This window comes from Aulonocara sp. 'chitande type north' Nkhata Bay, linkage group LG22, assembly GCF_057382095.1.
Source record: "Aulonocara sp. 'chitande type north' Nkhata Bay isolate Kocher_YH1m ecotype deep benthic linkage group LG22, A_spYH_male_GT1.1, whole genome shotgun sequence".
Lineage (NCBI taxonomy): Eukaryota > Metazoa > Chordata > Actinopteri > Cichliformes > Cichlidae > Aulonocara > Aulonocara sp. 'chitande type north' Nkhata Bay.
In genome coordinates, this window is record NC_141364.1 from 34,690,984 (window position 1) to 34,704,954 (window position 13,971).

Below are 13,971 nucleotides of genomic sequence, written 5' to 3' on the forward strand. Positions count from 1 at the left end.
ACACAAGAACAAATAGGACAATCTCCAAATGTGACACAGTCCAAACAATAGTAATCTTGAATATAGCAGCCTGCTCAAATAAATGAATTTTGTAAAGACAAAACATTTAAGAATGTAAAAATATGGCAATGAAAACATTCAATGGGTTACAGAGAAAGTGATTTTAATATATGGTTCATCTGTCTCCTGTAGTGCCTGGTCATCAACATTTTATACTGAAAGGTGAGACCGGTAGTGGGACCGCCTGTGTCACCCTGTAGCTTCACACAGCAGCCCCTCCCTTTACCCCATTCATTCCTGTGCAGTGTTTTATACTGAAAGGTATAAGATGCTAATTCACACAGCGATTTGTACACGCGTGAGCGGGCAGCAGAGCAGAGACTGCGCTCTCAGCCTGTAATCAGCTTCATGCGATCCGGACTTTCCGCTCCAGCAGTTTCTACAGCCGATGACTGACTGCAGGTGAGCAGACTTGTGTCGCCTGTTGCTCCTGTGTCCGTCTCCGCTGTGTTACGTGCGGACTACCCGTCCTCAGTCAAGGCCGCTGCTTTCATCAATGTTTGCATGGAAAAGAAATGTTTCTTTTTTTAATGTATGATTACTGTGTGATGTTATATAAAACCGCCTGTGTGCTTGTAGTCTTATCTTACAATTCGATTATGAAAGCTTTGAATTGGTGTAGGCAGTTCAGGTAGGGTGATGCGTGATATTTTCACAAGGAACGTCGTGCCAGACGCCATTAAAAAAATAGACTTTAATGTTTATTCTTGTAATTATCTGGGCAGCTTTGCGCATTAAAGTTCATTCGCACGCCATTCAAGAGTAGCGACACCACACATTCATTCGGCTTTCGAGAAAATAGCGAGAAGCTGTTTATTTTTTTGCATAATTTCAACTTTATTCCGGCTAAACCCGCAATTTGCTGCGATCTTTTCTGGGTACACGCACCTCGGATGGCGGTAGCTGTCGTCTATCAGTATTAAAGTTCAAATAATTAGTAAATAACCGCTGCTGAGTCTGGTGTGCGTCGACTTATGCTAATATCTCGCTGATGGATCTATTGCACGGTTATTCGTTTGCAAAAACCAGGCAGCGTAAAGTTGGGTAAAGATGGGTTTGGAATATTCAGTTAAATCAAACGGGAGAAACGACAAGCTGAGAGCTTTCAATGTATGCAGCAGTTCAAGCGTTTTTACGCGCATGGCAACAGCTGGATCTTACTGGGATTGTGTATCTCAGACTGCAGGTATATATATATATATATATATATATATATATATATATATATATATATATATATATATATGTGTATATATATATGTATGTATATGTATGTATATATATATATATGTATGTATATGTATGTATATATATATATATATGTATGTATATGTATGTATATATATATATATATGTATGTATATGTATGTATATATATATATAATATATGTGTATATATATATGTGTGTGTGTGTGTGTGTGTGTGTGTGTGTGTGTGTGTGTGTATTACTCATATCTGGGTAGTCCCCTAATCATTAGTAGAGACACAATCTCATATCATAATGTCAGCTGCAAGCTTTAGACATGTGACATGAGTAACTTTAAAGTAGTCACTTTTGCATTGCCCCTGTGGGGTGTGCCCCCTCTGTGGGGTGCACTGGGTTGTTTATCACGTGGGTTGTTAATGAATCATTACAGTGCAGTGAGGAATTTTGTTGATATTAAACATCTGAGATGTTCGTTTAGCTTTGGTCAATATATGGAAATGTTAGTGCGGTGAAGGATGATCCAAAATACGTACACAGAGAGGCAGGTGGAGTTGAACAGGGGAACCCTTTATTGGGCTGTATGACAGAGACAGTATGGCAATAACATCTCACTCTGACAACAGAAGGATATCACTTTAAAGGAAACGCCTGGCAACAAAATGAGACACAGATGAACAGAATGTAACTGATGAGACAGGTGTAAGCAAACCTAACACAGCTGAACCAAATGAAAATCCGAAAATTGAGAGTAAGACCCACAGGCTTGATAAAAACCTCTACGCTAGACAGAGACTAGAGGAAAGAAACACAGAGACAGGGAGAAAGCTGACACAAAATTTAATTCAGACCTGAGAACTAGAAGCAAAGTTAGTTATACTGAAGGACTAGAAATTAATTTGCTTCGCAAACCCAAGATCAAACAGGAACCTACAAAAACTCAGAACCAACAGTCAACACCCATTAAGGTCCATGGGCTGTTGAGGGGAGGAGGTAATTTATGATGTTCATGTGTCAGAATAATTTTCCATATTGTTGTTTTAGTATTAAAAGCTCAGCCAGTCTTAGTAATTAAAAACAACTTTAGAAAACTGAAGGTAATAGTTTTGATTTGAATCAGTTTTTCATTAGCAAGCTAAAGCCATGTGATGGCTAGGTTAGGTTTTCTCTAGGTCATCTGGGGATCTCCGGATGTTTCTGAACAATAAAAAAGGAAGAAACTGAGATTCTGGGTCAGATTCTCTGTGTTGCTAGATCAACACTAGCAACCTGTAAATGTAAAGAAGGTTTCTTCACCTGCACGATCGAGTAAGCATCGAGATGAAGAGCAGTTCAGAGTCAACTTTGATATTAATGCAATTTATTAATTCATTTTTGTTCTCACGTGTTTTCCTTGACTTGCTCACTATTGTTATATCTGTTGGAAAATCTTGCACAAAAAGACTTGTGTTTTAGAATATATACTTAGAATATATATATTTAGAATATATGTCTGGGCTTTTTAATCGTATCAATGATAAATCAGTTCAAATTACTGTCACTGAGTTAAATATGTCCTTTATAAGGGCTACGTTAAAAAGCACTGCAGGTTCCTTTATTTCACTGCTCATACATAGAATAATTCACCATAATCATCATTGGTTCAAATTCATGGTTTAAATACAACAGTTTAGTTTAGAGCTGGTGCCTAAACTAATATCTGTATCTGAACTAAAGAAGTTATACATGAAGATGTGAAAAAAGTAACAATTTTTACTGAAATCCAGCTGACAACTACAGGGACATATAGGGTAGTCCCAAACTGTCACAGGGTAGTTGATGGTTGATTACTTTTTTGTTACAGTTAACTGCAAAAATGAATATGATACCAATATTTAATCAGCACCTGAAGCTTCAATTGAATGAATTAGTGGTTATTAAAAGATGTTTCAATGACAAGCGTTTCATGCAAGAGTAAAAAGTAGGGGTGCAACGATACACAAAATTCACGGTTCGGTTCGATACTTTGGTGTCACGGTTCGATATTTTTTCGATACAAAAAAAATGTTAATGCCTTTTTAATTTTTCATTTATTAAAATTATAAATATATATTTTAACTCAAAAGTACAGTTTTTAAATTTAATGTTGCTGAAACAAAAAAGTAATAAAAAAAAAACTATCTGATGGAGGAATCACTCATCTTTGGAAAAGAGAGTTTATTACAGAGAAATGGCTCTTTCAAAATAAAAGCTATACTATACGCTTCTTCTGGGCTATATTCTCAGCAGCATATTAAACATATCAGGTCCCCATAAGGAGAATCCTGTGCTAACAGCTGTCTAAATGACTCGGGTAAAGTTTGTAGCATGCCTGCTTGTTGTTTTTGTCTGCTTCCACTTGTCTTTGCACTAGGATGCTGTCGGAGTAAATGTGCAGTCATATTCGTTGTGTTCCCACTAGTGCTGTCAGCGTTAATCTGAAATGACGTTAACGCCAAATCTCCGTTAACGAGCTACCGCCGATCGCCCCGTGCGTGGGGCTGGACGGCCAACACGTTAACGAGCTAACTGCGCTAACACACTAGCTCCCACCCATGTAATTGAGCACTGTGTGGCACATCCAACATACTGTTTTACTTTAGTCCATGACGCGCTTACCTTCAGGGTCATACGTCACATGAAGACCAAAATAATTCCAAACGCCAGATCTGAATGAGGGTGGGGGAGGTTCAATTTGACATGTTGCAACTAGCTTAGCTTCTGTCTTGCTAGCTTGCCCTGCGCTCAGTGGATCTGCGCTCGACAGTGCAGCCTAGGCAGAGTAGTCGAGCGCAGATCCACTGAGCGCTCAACACAGACAGCATCGTCAGAAGGAAAGTTGATAAAATAAATTAAAAATTTTGCATTGTTTGATACCGAACCGAAAGCACTGTATCGAACGGTTCAATATCGATACGAGTATCGTTGCACCCCTAGTAAAAAGTGTGACAGCAAACCCCAGTCTATCCTAGTTCATAATTACAATAATGTATTTATTGCATTTTGCTGATTAATTTGCACTGGCTAAGAATATTTGGCAAATTTTTAAAAGGTTTTAAGAAAAGACTTCCTTAAATGTAAAAATACATTTGAAAAATCTCAAATACAGTGAAGTCAAATAAAACGAGGTAAACTTGCATAAAATAAAATAATTTGCACACTGTCTTTTTTTGGGTGGAGGTTTGTATTAAAAGTAAGAGGCAAAAAGAGTTCTGATATCTCCAAGCTGAGGCAATGTGTGCTTGGTGTGAAGTCAAACTAGTGAATGAGTGAATTAGTATGTGTAAGTATTCAAAAGAGCAAGTGGAGGCTGCACTGACACAGAACATAGAACAACAGAACAGTTTGTCCTGTGATTTGATGCAGTTTTGTGCTCCTGAAAACAGACATGATGGTGATGTTGTAGATGTTAATAATTAAAGGTAGTAATAATTCAGTGTGAAACCCAACAGCTCCAGGTCTTTAGCTCAGTTTTACTGGCCTGTGGACCTTTTTTTTGTTTCACTTTAAATCTGAAAAATGATGTTACATATGCTAGTCAAGGACACCCCACCCCCCCTTTAGATGAACCCCTGCTTGTTGCAGGTATTATGTGATAGAACAGTGAACCAGCTGTCCTCAGGAAGCAGCCTAATTTAAACATGGTATGTCAACAGTTGGTCATTAATAATGTAGTCTTAGTCTTACTGTAGATACTGTGGATGGAGCAGCTCCAAAGTTCTCTTTTCGTCGTGTCGCAGTTTGTTAAACAGATGGTTTGATGAAGGACTCAAAACACCTTTTTTGCCACTAAAGGTTCGAATGGTGATGACAGGAACAGGCGTTTGTTAGGGCAGGGAAATATGGCCAAAAATATTTATCACGATATACATTTGAAAATTTGTGCTAACGATATAAGTGACGATATAATTGACACGAGACAAAATTCTTTACAACTCCACAACCTTATTAGTGCAAAAAAACCCCATCAATGTATTTTCACTTAAACAAGCAGCTGTTTGTTGCATTAAAGTTATATAAAAATGTAACAGTGCAAATGCAAATTCCTTGCTGACAGTTTAACCAAAAGGCATTTCCAGTGGAAACTGGCCGACACATCCTCAGCATAACCATGTATAATATCCACAGAACTTAAAAAGAGGTTATACACACACAACACAGTAATATTATGTTGAAGCACAGTACGTATCACTCCGCGAGGCTCCACCTACGATGCCGTAATGCTCCGACAATCCATCAAGCGGCGCGACTTCGTAGCTCAGCAAAGTCGTACTGAAACATTTGACAGATTTTCGAGCGCCGTGTACATAAAGTTTCGAGGTCAGTAAACACAACCAGAGTTCATACATAAGGCACACGGGATTATAAGGGGCACTGTCGACTTTCAGAAAAATCAAAGGATTGATTTTAAGTGTGCCGTATTTTCCAAACAATACACGACGGCCCGCTAGCATGCGCTACCAAAAATAGTGCTTTGTTGTGTATCTGACGGGCGAAAGCTAGACCAGTTCCACACCAGTGAACCATTTTTACAAACCAGTTCTGGTTCATCGGTTTCATTCAACGATCCGCTTTCGCCCTTCTCATTTCCGTCGCCGCCATGGTTTTTCTGCCATGTTCGTATGAAAACAAAGGCTCTGCACATGTGCGTTTTACCCATATTCTATCGCCATATTTCATTTTCATTTCTTGGTAACGGCTCCGCTTCTCTGCTCTTCGCGGATGTTGTGTAGACAGACAACATCATCGTCAATGCTCCTGTTGTGTTATCAGTTTTTACAAACTGGGTTTGATGTTTTTAATCATTTTGTAGATGAGGCCTAACGAGCGTAGTACCGGTTTAGACTGCCAAGCTGGCACATGTGGTGATTTAAACCCATTTCGACAGGCTGTGCACACATTTACTCACTGACATTCAAACTCTAAAGTCTGTGATTCTTAAATTTTGCAGATTTCATAGAAATCTCTTCTTTTCTATGTTAAGCCCAACATCAGTTCCATGAGAAAGCAGACTTCCCTGTGTAAAAGCCCCTCACGTATACAGGCACACCGCTCTTCCTCCTCCCTGCTCTGCTTCATCACGTGAATAACCAGCAAGACCAGAAGGCATTGTGCAGACACATACAGACTGCAGTAAGTGGCACACAGAGAAAAGAGCGTGAAGTTATTTTTACTGCTTTAATTTAAAAGGTTGAAAACTGTGATGTGTGTAAAGAGTATCTGCTACCGTGGCAACCGATTTTTTCACAGATACAAAACACGTACGTATACGGGAGCCATGACTGACGTGCAAAATCCATCTTCAGCTAATGTTCATTTTAAAAGTGCAGTTGGACTGATTACCTATACACTCTATTCAGACATTCAAATAATATATACAGCTGAAAATTGTTTAATGAATTATTTTATTGGAAATAAAAACATATCTCAAACCTGAAATAAAAATAGATAATTGTAATAACTTTGTGTTAGCTGTGAAAGCAGCACTAGAATAAAATTCAACTTAGTTTCATGTATATAGTGCTAAATTACAGCAAACCCCAACAGTCGGACACCCCCGAGAGCGTTGGCGACAGAAAGAAACCTCTGGTGGAATCAGGCTGGGTAAGGGCCTGCCATCTGTCACGACAGGTTGGGGATGATAAGAGGGCAACGCTGTGGAAGAGAGAGAGGAATAATAACTAATGATTCAATGCAAAGTTGTGTACGAATATATGGAGAGTGAAAAGACCAGAGTAAAGAAGAAACACTCACTGGCCCATGGAAGCCCACAGAAGGCCGGGTTCAGGGTCACCTTCATCAAACAGAAAGTTCAACTCATAATCTTAAAAGTAGAGAGCAGACAGGCGGCCTGTCTCCTGCATCTGGCACAGAAAACGAACTGCTGTTCAGAGAAGAAGCCAGTTCCAAGAAATCAAGAAATTCATTAGTGACAGTAATCATATTTCTGCTTTTCTACATATTTGGCAAGAAACCTGGTAAATAAATACTAGAATCAGTCCTGGTTTTTAACATAAACATAATCAGCTAATTATCCAGTCTTTTAATAGTCATGAAAATATGTTCAGATCTAGCGTACTGATGATGCATTCACCTCATAAATCACGACTCACTGCTCTCCCAAACATGACCGTGCATAGGCTTCCCTTATATGTTAAAAGTATCTTTATCTCTGATACTGTCCTTGTATTTACTTGCTATCAGATTGATACCAAATTTTGAAGTATCGCACTCCATTAACAGAGAATCAGAGTTCAACCACTGTGGTTGCAAATGTGACCTCATTTCTCGATGGTGCGACTAAAAAGATTCTAAGTGGCACCGGTGTGACCAGCTGTTTGAGTGAAGAAAGTCTCCGTGTGGTCAACAACAGACAAACACACATTATGCCCATATCGTGGTCTAAACCAATCAGAGATAGTCAGGGGTGGGACCTCTGATTGGCCGTGGTCCAGATATTCCTGTCAGCCTACATGTATGTATGTTTGAAAGCGGATAGACAGGTGAGTAGTAGGGGTGGGTTTCAAGAATCGATTTTCCGATTAGAATTGATTTTAGCTTGAATAATGCGACATTGATTCATTAAATCCTGAATCGATTGTTCATCCATCCATCCAGCCATCTTCATCCGCTTTATCCGAGGCCGGGTCGCGGGGGCAGCAGCCTAAGCAGAGAGGCCCAGACCTCCCTCTCCCCAGCCACCTCCTCCAGCTTATCCGGGGGAACACCAAGGCGTTCCCAGGCCAGCCGAGAGATATAATCTCTCCAGCGTGTCCTGGGTCTGCCCCGGGGCCTCCTCCCGGTGGGACATGCCCAGAACACCTCACCCAGGAGGCGCCCAGGAGGCATTCTTGTCAGATGCCCGAACCACCTCAGCTGGCTCCTTTCGAAGTGGAGCAGCAGCGGCTCTACTCTGAGCCCCTCCCGGATGGCCGAACTTCTCACCCTATCTCTAAGGGAGAGGCCAGCCACCCTTTGGAGGGAGCTCAATCGATTGTATTAAATGTATTTTGCCAGAAACGCCAGAAGCTCACAAAACTATTTAAACAACCACCAAACAGCCAAAACAGTAAATGAGAGCACCACACAAAGACATGAACACAAAGTGTGGACGTCGGGGCTGAAAGCCGACAGCTCAAACCAGAATGTACTTCAAGAACAGTTTCTCACCTCAAATCTGTGTTTTCTGCATTATTCGTTTGCTTGTCGCGCACCGGTCTGTTGTTGTGTACAGAGCTGACGGCCGCTGTTTGTTTTTCTTTTCCACAAAAATGACCTCCAACAAGAAAGCCTCATTACTGCTGTTCAATACTGAAGAAATTTAAACTTTTTAAAATGATGCCAAATTGCAAAACGCTTAGCCGTGTCTCTAATCAAACCTCTGTAACACTTACTTCACTTCAGCAGCATTCACATGTTGATTCATGGTTTTGTTCAGTTTCTGTTCTACTGCAGAATATTTTTAAGGTTATCTGCTACAGAAAACCTGGCCAGGAAAATCTGCTTCATGTTTTTCTGTTTTATCCTCAGTTACTTTGACACAAAGGCCTCTGCTGTGATGTTTGCATCTCTGATGAAGTCTCACAAGTGTCAGTACTGATAAATGATCAGAATTATATTTCTGAATGTCTGAGTCAAAATTGAATCGAATCAGGACCTTGTGAACCGGAATCAAATGGATTATAGAAAGATACCCAGCCCTATGAGCAGCCTAGGCCTGACAGAAGTGGATGTAGCTGTGGGTAAAGAGAAAAGATGAAAAGAATGATCGGTAACTTTTGTTAAGTTAAGGCCTGATCCATCTAAAATTCAAAGTCAGTGCTCTGACATGGAGCCATCGACCTCTCTGGTCCAGAGACGGCATCACATAATGAGCCACACACGATCGACTCCGAGCCAGAGCCCAGTGAAAGTAAAACGGGGAAAGTTTATACATTTGGAACAGAGTGGCTTGAGCAGTCTCCCTGGCTAAGATAGAGTAAAGCTGACAACATGATGCACTGCATTTACTGTCGTGAGTGTGGAAAGACCACAGCCGCCAGTACTGCATTTGTGACTTGTGCTGATAAAGCACAGTGTATCCAGAACACATTATATGCTGCGATAAATGCACTGCCCAAGTGTCCCCTCTCCCCACGGCCTTTCAGCAGCAGGCAGCAGCAAACAGGTCGTCAGAGGAGCCGATGTGATGATTAAGTTTAACATTGTCTACAATATTACCAGCGTGCCAAAGCACTTTATGCACAAGCACTTTTTCAGTAATTTATCTTTCTTGTAGACATGTGCTCCAAATAAAGAACTTTGTGTTGACAAGATTGTTAGTTAATCATTTACAAATCAATGTTGTCTGTATGGACAGCAATTTCCCCCCCAGAAAGTGCACGTGCCTGTGGTGTTAAGCGATGCGGTTGAACAATTTGGGTGCACCTAAGAAAAAGAGTTAGGCACACCAGTGCAACCGTGGCAAAAAGTTAGTCTAGAGCTAGGGCTGCTCGATTATGGCAAAAATGATAATCACGATTATTTTCACTGAAATTGAGATCACGATTATTTGACGATATTTATTTAACCCTTTAAGACCTACTATAGAACCAAGTCCACCAGAGCTTATATTATTTTTTTACATGCTGTAGTGCCATTTGTGGGAGCATTTCAAGTTGCTATACATCAATACAACTGTTATAGCCCATATTTTAATAATATGTATGCATTAAGTCCATAGTAATTACATAAATTGCAAAAAAGTGCAATAAACTACAAAAAAAATTGAAAATCGCTTTTGTTTTGTTTACATATATTTCTACTTGGAGAAATTTAAGAGGTTTATCCCTCAAAACTTTAAATACAATAAAGTTGCAAAAAATAGTTTCCCACCACAGGAAATTTATTTTGAGTGTCTTCATAGTTTTATTTTGGAGATACAGCAATTTTTATATACTGCAGGAAAAACAAAAAACAATCCTATGATGCAAATTTGCAAAGAAAACAGCAGGTGCATCATTTCACTGTGGGAAGTGTTACGAACAGCTGATAGGAACGGCAAAGCCTGTTTCTGGAATATTATGTTTTTGTTCCTGCAAGCGCTTTTTATGCAATTTTTGCAAAGCTATATGTGGAAGGAAACCGTGACCGAGGACAAGCTGATGGCATCAGATGTAAGTACAACTCCTCCGGTTTCATATGCAAAACAAATTATTGCGCTAGCTTACACGGTTCAGGTTCTACAGGGATTTAAAAATAGTTACGCAAAACGGAGCGTGCTGCTCTGACCGGCTTTAAAGGGTTAACAATGACTTTAAAAAAATAATATAACATAGTGTGCAACACCACTGAAGTTTTTTTTTTAAAACTCTCTTTTCAACCAACAGCAGTCACTCTCCAAATAACTTCTGCTTAGCTTTCTGAGCTTCCCTCGGGTCCTCTTAATCAGCGGTCTCCAACCTTTTTTGCGCCACGGACCGGTTTATGCCCGACAATATTTTCACGGACCGGCCTTTAAGGTGTCGCGGATAAATGAGGGAGGGGCTAATAATCGGCTCAGTCATTTTTAATGATCGTTGAAAGCCCAGATCGTAATCGTGATTAAAATTCGATTAATTGAGCAGCCCTATCTAGAGCCCTGCTATATCTTATACACCAATATACACCAATTGCTGAACGCTAGGCTAACTGGGAACATTTGCATCAATCAAGTCAAACTTCTGTTATTGCGAAGCTAGTCGCTCACAATGGTGGAGAGAAAAGTTGATTCTGAAAGCAGAGCCTTTCAGCACCGGTGGGAGGCTGAATATATGTTTACAGACATGCCGGTAAACCCGTGTGTTTTAGTAGTGGAGCTAATGTGGCTGTAATGAAGGAATTTAGTTTAAGACGGCACTACGAAACAAAACGTCAGGATAAGCTGAAAAACCTAAATGCAGAAACTACAGGAAGTAGAAGAGCTAAAGAAGAATCTGGCATTTCAGCAGACTTTTTTCACCAGAGCAAAATCACAAAGTGAAGCTGTTGTGAACGCAAGTTTTATTGTAGCAGAGGAGCCAAATCAGCCCGGTACCACTCTGAAGAGCTGCAGGATGAAGCTGTGCGACGTCTTGTGTCCAGACAAAACGCAGATTTTGGCAAATGTGAGCCTGAGCAGAAATACGATTGCTGATCGGGTTTGTGAGATGGCCACTGATTTTTTAATTTTTTTTTGTGATTAATATTTTATTGTACTTTTAGAACACTACAGTCCACTGCAGAGACAGATTACATCACATAAAAAAACATCAGCATAGCAGCAGAACAAATTCAAATTCAAATTTTATTTGTCACGTACACAGTCATACACAGTACGATATGCAGTGAAATGCTTAGACAACTGCTCGTGACCTAAAGAAAACAAAAAAGGAAAAGGCTATGAATAAGATAGGAAATAAATATGAAAAATTAAAAAGGGTAAATTTAACTAGAAAGGAATAAAATATAAATTAAGGTTAAAAATGAAATAACTGTACAACACAAATTAGAATGAAGGGTAAATTTAACTGGGAAAGAATAAGATAAAATATATAAATTAAAGTTGAAAATAAAATAACTGTACAACAAAATACACAATACACAGTATAAAACTATATAAGAATGTATGAATGTATGAAGAAATATATACATACATACATACATACATACATACATATATATATGTATGTATATATATATATGTATATATGTATATATATATGTATATATATATATGCAGCTGGATAGCGTAGTGGTTAAACTACACGCCTTTGGAACAGAGGATCGCAAGTTCGATTCCTGCCTGGGGCGTCTGTATCCAGTAAGGGTCCTAAGGCTAGACCCCCTATGCTAAGCAAGCCTACCGCAGACATGAGCGAGACAGATAAATATGAAGGCATGCCGGCTCGGACGTCGCCCGGATCAACAAGGTCCGCGTCAGGTGTTGAGGAACCAGGGCACCCTGACGAAAAGTGGGCTACTGGAACAAGAAGGCATCGGTGGGCAAGGGACGAAAACAGGGCGTTGTTGGAATGCTACTACGCAAGTAACCCCGGCGGAAGGGGCTACATGAATAGGATGAGGGACCTATGGATTCTTCGATACCCAACATCCACAATGACGGCGAAACAACTAGTAGCTCAGTGTTCCAACATTCGAAAGAAGGGACTGCTCTCACAGCTAGAGATTGACGAGGTACAACACAAATGCTACGGCAAGGAGGAGTCAGGACGCCAGGTCAGGGTGGAGATATCATCACCCCCACCCGAGATTGGGTACATAGCCCCAAGTGCGATAGGAGAAGGATCGTTGAGTGCGAGAGGAGCTGACCTGAAAAATAGGATCATGGCCAAGCTTGAAACCTGGATCACCCGTAGCCGGTTACCAAGATTACGTGAAGTACCCTCAGAAGGTCTGCTAGATGATGTTAATGCAGCACTACGGGCAATACCTACAACCACGATTACCGACACTAACAAGCTGATCTACAATACGGCAGCAGTGATCAGTGAGATGCTTGGCTACAAGTTGAACAGCCACAAGGGGCAGTACCCTCCATGGAGAAGGAGGCTAGAGGGCAAGATCAAAGTAGCACGGAGGGAGGTTAGCCAACTAACAGAGTTGCAGAAAGGTGCGACAAATAAGGTGCCTAAGAAATACAGCAAGCTGTCCATACCTGAGGCCGTGGAAACTGCCAAGCAAAGACTCACAGCCTTGGCCAGCCGCTTGAGGAGGTACACCAGAGAGATAGAAGGCAGGAGAATAAACCAGCTGTTCTCCACAGAACCAGCAAAGGTGTACTCTCAGTGGCAAGGGAACAATAAGAGAACAGCACCACCAAGGCTGGAGACGGAGCAATACTGGAAGAGCATATGGGAGAAGGATGCAACCCATAACGGCAATGCTCAGTGGCTAGTGGATCTGAGGGCAGACCACAGCGACCTCCCTGAACAGGGTCCAGTAACCATCACAGTGGCAGATATCCAAGAAAGGGTCTCCAGTATGAAGAGTTGGACAGCACCAGGGCCCGACATGGTTCACGCCTACTGGCTGCACTCCACGAGCGTCTGGCAGCACAAATGAACCAGCTGCTCGTTAACGAGAGACACCCGGAATGGCTAACTGAAGGCCGGACGGTCCTGATCCCCAAGGACCCCAAGAAGGGACCGGTCCCCTCCAACTACCGACCAATAACCTGCCTCAGTACTACATGGAAGCTCCTGTCAGGCATCATATCGGCTAAGATGAACAGGCACATGGGTCAATACATGAGCGGGACACAGAAAGGAATTGGCAAGAATACCAGAGGTGCAAAACACCAGCTACTGGTAGACAGAACAATCAGCCGAGACTGCAAGACCAGACTGACCAACCTGTGCACTGCCTGGATTGATTACAAGAAGGCCTATGACTCAATGCCCCACAGCTGGATACTGGAATGCCTAGAATTGTACAAGATCAATGGGACCCTAAGAGCCTTCATCAGGAACTCAATGGGGATGTGGCGTACAACACTAGAGGCCAACTCCAAGCCCATAGCACAAGTTACCATCAAGTGCGGGATCTACCAAGGAGATGCTCTGTCCCCACTGCTGTTCTGCATAGGCCTGAACCCCCTCAGTGAGATCATTAACAAGACTGGCTACGGATACCGACTACGGAACGGAGCAGTTGTCAGCCACCTCCTGTA

At 41.2% G+C, this 13,971-nt stretch overlaps 1 protein-coding gene across 1 annotated transcript in view; it reads left to right on the forward strand.

Moving 5' to 3' along the window:
* Positions 1-321: 321 nt before the first annotated feature.
* Positions 322-13,971, forward strand: part of lrrc3b (leucine rich repeat containing 3B) — a 49,319-nt gene continuing 35,669 nt past the window's right edge. Inside the window, exon 1 of the mRNA XM_086280348.1 lies at positions 322-462. The gene's annotated coding sequence lies outside the window, so the exon portion shown is untranslated. The remainder of the gene's footprint in view (positions 463-13,971) is intronic.